The sequence below is a fragment of the Tetrao urogallus genome (assembly GCF_951394365.1).
Source record: "Tetrao urogallus genome assembly, chromosome: 2".
Classification (NCBI taxonomy): domain Eukaryota; kingdom Metazoa; phylum Chordata; class Aves; order Galliformes; family Phasianidae; genus Tetrao; species Tetrao urogallus.
In genome coordinates this window covers 18,384,721-18,391,005 of record NC_136814.1, presented here as the reverse complement: position 1 = coordinate 18,391,005, position 6,285 = coordinate 18,384,721, and positions in this window count along the sequence as shown.

Here is a 6,285-nt window from a genome sequence, read left to right as displayed (position 1 = left end):
CCCTCATCCCATCACTACATGCCGTTATAAAAAGTCCATCCCCAGCTTTCCTGGAGGCCCCTTTCAGGCACTGGAAGGGCTCTATCAGGTCTCCCTGGAGCATTCTCTTCTTCAGGCTAAAGAGTCCCAACTCTCTTAGCCCGTCCTCGTAGGGGAGGTGCTCCAGCCCTCTGATCATTTTTTGTAGCCCTCCTCTAGACCTGCTCCACAGCTCAATGTCCTTCCTGTGTTGTGAGCTCCACATCTGGATGCAGTACTCCAGATGGGGTCTCATGAGAGTGGAGGAGAGGGGCAGAATCATCTTCCTCAACCTGCTAGTCACGCTTCTCTTGAAGCAATCCAATAAGCTGTTGGCCTTCTAGACTGCAAGCACCATTTGCCAGCTCATGTTGATTCTTTCATCGACTGATCCCAAAATCTTTCCCCCCAGAGCTGCTCTCAAGCCATTCTCCACCCAACCTGTATTTGTGCTTGGTGATCACATTCCCATTAACAACGTTTTTCAATCCCTTTTGTTCTTTACTCCTACAGAACAGCAACGTAGCGTTCCACTTTTATAACTGATTGCTCAAGTTGAAATTGGACATTTCTTACTTATAATGGGGACTGTATGAACTATAACTATTGTGCAACAGCAGATTAGACTCTTTATTGCATCTCAGTTTCTAATAACACAGCCTCATGATTGCTCTGCCACCCAATTAAAACACACCCAAAACCAAACTCTGTTAAGACTGTAACAGAGTGCATTACATGGGAAACATCAAACAGTACAGAACAGCACCACTCACCATGATGCAGAGATTCTGCATAAGTGGTGAAGTGCCAGAAGGTGGGTGATCTCATACACCTCCTTGTGCAAACGTCAGGGAGATTCAATCTTTAACTTGCTGCTTGGCACAACTATATCCAATTGTCCCATAAAAACAGAAAAGTTCCCAGTTTCTTAAACTATGCTCCATCTAGTCATATTTCTGTGAAGCATTGTAGTTGTCAGTTTGCTTTCTTTCCTCACCCCATTGAAACATTTTCATATACATCTTGGAGTACATATGCTTCATGTGGAGCAGTATACAGAGCAAAGTTATGCTGAAAACAAGCATTACCCAACAAATCACTATGATACCTTTTGCAGCAAATCCTTCCTTTTTGTTATATACCTTAATACTAAAAGAGTGCAGAAAACTGCAGAAGCCCCTGCTTATGCAGGCACAAAAGATACAACCTGACCTATCTCAGCCCTTCTATGCTTGCAGTCAGCTGAAACTCCTTAGAAATATGCTGTGTTGAAAACAAGTTCATTCTACTTTGGAGTCAAAAAGAAAGGGGGGGGAATAAATGTTCATCTGAGATTTTTCTGAAGATTGGAAGAGCCTACAAAAGAAACATGCTCTAGCACAAATCTACTCATACCACTTATATCCAACTAGATATATAGAAGTTCACTGTACAAGTTCTTATGAATAGAATTCAGTATTTCTAACATTTTGTGTTAAGACAATTCAAAAAAAAAAAAAAAAAAAAAACCAAAAAGAATCCAGCACAGCATGCATGCACTTTAGCACACTAAACATCAAAATGCCCATCACCTTACACAGTTTTGCGCTTGCTGCTGAAGCATCCCCTAAACATGCCCTCCACTCATCTCCTTCATCAATGTGTAAGCGCTGAACAATTTGCAGAAGCAATAGGCAGAAAGTGACCATGGGTAGACCATGAGCTAGACATCAACCTGAAAGGAGAATATATGTTCTTATACAAAGACTAGAATAAAATCTAGCACTAAGAAGAACTTAACACCTGTGCACCATCATTTTCTGAGTGGCATCTCCTAGCTATTCAGAAGTCCATGAATGTCTAAGTAAATTAGTACAATCACACCTTTAATCAATACTAAGACACACAGTCATCCTTCACATTGTGCCTGATCTCAAAAAGCAAAGTCACTGGAAGAAGAGGATGGTTGTTTTGAATAAGGTCATATAGCACCCTGGCATGACCGCCAACTGTTTTCCACCTCAATAGAGATACCACGCTCCTGAACACACTCATGCCCCAGTGCTTGAGTAGGCTGCCCCAGCTCTCTGCACTGCTGCATCCTCCAATAAACACTTCCTACCTTCATATCCAAATTACTCACAGCTTCCACAAGTGCAACTTGATCTATGCTAATTTGCCAATTAGTTCTGTATCCTGCTTTCCAACACTCTCGCTCCAGCTGACACAAAAAGCAAGCATCCCATTCTACACAGAACAGCTGAGTGCTTAATGAGCTAAGTATTTCAATCCTCTGCTGATTACCATCCAAAGTTTCCAAAAGGAATTGTATACATAATTTCCTACCAAACAAGCCTAAATGCATAGCAATGAGATTTAGCTTAGAATTAGTGGAAAAGATAAATAAAACATTTTCAAGTTAGGGGAAATAAAGGTTTTCAACAGACTCTAAAACTGCTTTGTTAGAAATCCTATTAGTCATGCCTTACACAGCTAAAGCATTGGTTGGCCCAAATCAAGCCCATTCCTTTGGGTTCTTCCAGCTACATACACAACTACTGTTCCAAGGTATCCTGTCTCAGACTTAATAACTTTAAATCTGTTTCTTCTAAATTACTTGAGTAATTTGAGTGCTACAAACCAGTCACGGACAGGATTACTACCTATGCTTAGAAACAGAATATAGCTTTGCATCTTTATTTTCAACCTTGCAAATGAATTATTCTATCAATATTGACCATAACTTCTAAAAGAGAAGATGAAAGGCTTTGTAGTATAGTTCAAGCCCAAATTTAAGCAATTCCTCCAAGGCCCCATGTCAGGTTCACTTTATGATAGCCCTAGGAACATTTGATGTTTACACTGTTGACAAGCTTTTAGAAGGCAGGGTACAACTCTGTGATTGCCTATTCCAAAGTTTCATTGCACTTCCAGTACTCTGCAAGGGTGCAACCCATAATTAAAAATAAATAAATAAATAAACAACCTTTCAACAGCAATAAAACCCAAGGGTGAAACAACTAGGGCAATTTACAGACTCTGGATTGCTGGAGACAACTGCCCATTTGGGAGTACATTCAAAACATGGAAGAGTCCTTCCCTGAAACCCATGGTCTGTCAAGTTTGATCGCCTGGGAGATCCACATAATTGCACAAATTGCTTTCACTTCCTGTACGTTACTCAAACATTGAAAGAAGAGATTGGGCATCATTTGCCAGCATACCCCCTTCCTTACTGCAAACATGTCATTAGGCTAATTAACATATTAGTGTTGATTACTTGCATTGCATAGCTCAGTAGGGCAATTACTATTAGTATGGAAGTTTGCAAAAACAGTTTGTAAGTCTGAAAATAGGCCTGCGATACAGTGCAAACTTCACTGATGTTCATCAAGGCAGAGCATTAGGTTTTCACTGCCCTGATTTTGAATCTTGTATACAGAGACTGTTTCTGCAGCTTAGGTTCACTTAATGAAAATAATAGAGCTACCCAGAGACAACTCCAGTTCTACAATATCTGATCTAGTTATTTCTAGTGAAGAAAGAGGGGTGACTAAACTTACACATCAAAATAACATGCAGCCAAACACAGACAAAACAGTAAGTTCTCTGCACACGGCAAAGGATCCTTTACAAAGCTAACAAATTGCTCTGCCTTCCAGCCATGTTCAACTGTTTGGAAGCATCTCTGGAAGATGTCCCTAAATGGTACTGGAGAGTAAAGCCAACTGTGATCTTGTCCATGGATCACTGATGCCTGACCCTGCATGGCTTTGCTCTCCATGTTGTGGAGCACCCCTTTACAAGACAGAATCAGAGAATCATTAAGATTGGAAAAGACCTCTAAGATGACCATGACGAACCAACCACCAAACACTCCCACCATGTCCACTACCCACATCCCTCAGTGCCTCATCCACATGTTTCTTGAACCTCTACCACCTCCCTGGGCAGCCTGTGCCACTGCCTCACTGCTCTCAGAGAAAATTTTTCCTGGTATCCGACCTGATCTCCATAGGCAACTGAATTCAGCTCAGTCTCTGAAAATGGAATCCTCATGAAGGATTCTCCTTGTCCAGAGAAAGAGAAAATAATTTCCATTTTTCTTTTTTTTTTTTAAAAAAAAGCATCTTCCCTACAAATACAGCATGGGAATCTTCAGCAGCACCACTCACTGGAACTCTCATGATTCTTACAGGTGTGTTAATTCAAAGCCTGACAGTAAGTTCTTTGCAAGAAAAAGGTAGTTTTCTGCAAACACACTGATCTAGGGCAAGACTTGTGAATCCAGTCACCTGTGAGGAGTACCAGGAACGAGCTAATTCTGTACATTTCATTAGTTTCAAGCTTTGTCAACCAAACCATGAATGTGACAAATTCCTTCAGTTCACTCCGGATTTAAATCCAAACTAAAATGCTATAACAACATAGTATGTGATATCAAGGCAAATCACAGTTGTCAAATCTTCAGACAGCTCTCTTTCTCATTTAGTACACAATGCCTTACAGTGGAATTCTCTGTCATCTGACAATGGCAGAAACAGTTTCACTTTGAATTAAAATCATGTTAATTCATTCCCCCCCCTCTCCCCCCCCCTTCCCCCTTTGAAATGGTGTTATAATTTCAGGGAATATTGGAGTTTATAAGCAATACCAAGTCATCTCATCCTGAGGTCAGTGCCAACCTCTGCTTTTCTTTCTCACCCCATCTCTTTTTTTCCCCCTCTTTCTTTGTACCCTGAACACACATTTGTCTGCTTTACTTCCATAGTTTACATATAGAAACATAAAACATCCCTGTGTTAACCTCTAAATGAGAAAACTTAACCTCTTCCTTAACACATTGAAAATAAGAGACCTTCCAAATACAGAACACAAGGGCATATTTGGAAAATAAAACCATTTGTAAGTTTATGCATAGAAGGTGCAACATCGACATAAGGATGTATCTCTTCTACTAATGCTACTGGAAAGAGCTACATAGACAAGCAGAGATCATCAGTGTTACAGCTTATCATTATGAAACACAACTTATAAGCACTGCAACACAAAAGGGCACAAACCTGCCACTGTCTGTCCAACCAGCACATGAAAGTCTCTTTCTGGGGGCCTGAATTTTCTTCTTACATATAAAGAAAAGTCTGCAAATAGATACATCTGTAAACAAAAATGCTTGAAATACTTACCTAGAGAAGAGCTGTTGGCAATGCAGTCAGATGACGTAGAAGTGAGCAGCTCCAGGAGGTCGTACCTTGGCCTAGCACCCAGCTGTGCTGAACCCGGGTTTACACTGCATCAGGAACAGGTGGTGGCTCACCTGTAGGAGCAGGTTCCACTTTTCTTTCCCAATGAGTGGGACCAGCCAGTTCCCCACTGCCTTCATGGGAGCTAGAGAAATGCTAGGGTGTGAAGGACAAGGAGCAGAAAGCACTGGAGTTAGATGTATCTGGTTTAAAAAAAAAAAATAGATTTCAGTAGTGTAACTCCTTTCATCATCAAGCTGGGCAAAGGGCTACTGACAGCAAGCTATGCTGTGGCTTTGGTATGGGATCACTTGGAGGTTCACCTCAAAGCTGTGAAGATGTCTGGTTTATCCACTTACACAAGGTGATACTATCTACACTAGAGATTACATCCTGCAGAAGTGCTTGCAGTGATAAGCTGCCAGGTCACACTGAGATGAGCTCACAGCAGAGGCTGCCACATGCTTTCCTGAAATGGTTTATCTTGGTGGCAGCACCAAGGAAATACTGATTCCAAATAATTTCTTTAGAGAAACTAAAGAGAACTAACAGCTCAGATGCTATCTGAGCATTTCATGCATCCCTTTACATAAGTAGAACACATAGCAATATCAGCATGCAGCATTTTGTTAGAGAAGCCACCAATCCTGGTCTTTTATGCTTTGCTCCTGCAACAAGGTGTGCTAACAATGGCTAACGATGGTTCTGGTCCAGGAGCAGGTGCTGCCTGTGATGCTCGTTACAGCACAAAGCCTGGCTGTTTCTTGGCTGTAAATTGTTTGCATTTCTTGAACAGCAGGTATTGAAAAAATAAGAAGTAATTTCAATAAAATTAAGTCCTCTCTTAGGAAGAGGAAGAAATTACAGCGGTTTGGACTCTTCCTTGAAAATTCGAAAATATTTCATAAGCATTTAAATATTTTCCTCTCCAAATATTGCAATCTCATTATTTCCATGGGAAAATGTCTAACCTAAAGTGTTTCAGAGGGTTTTGCAGAAGTCACTGAACAAGAATTTTGGCGATGTTTGCCACCAAATGGTTTAA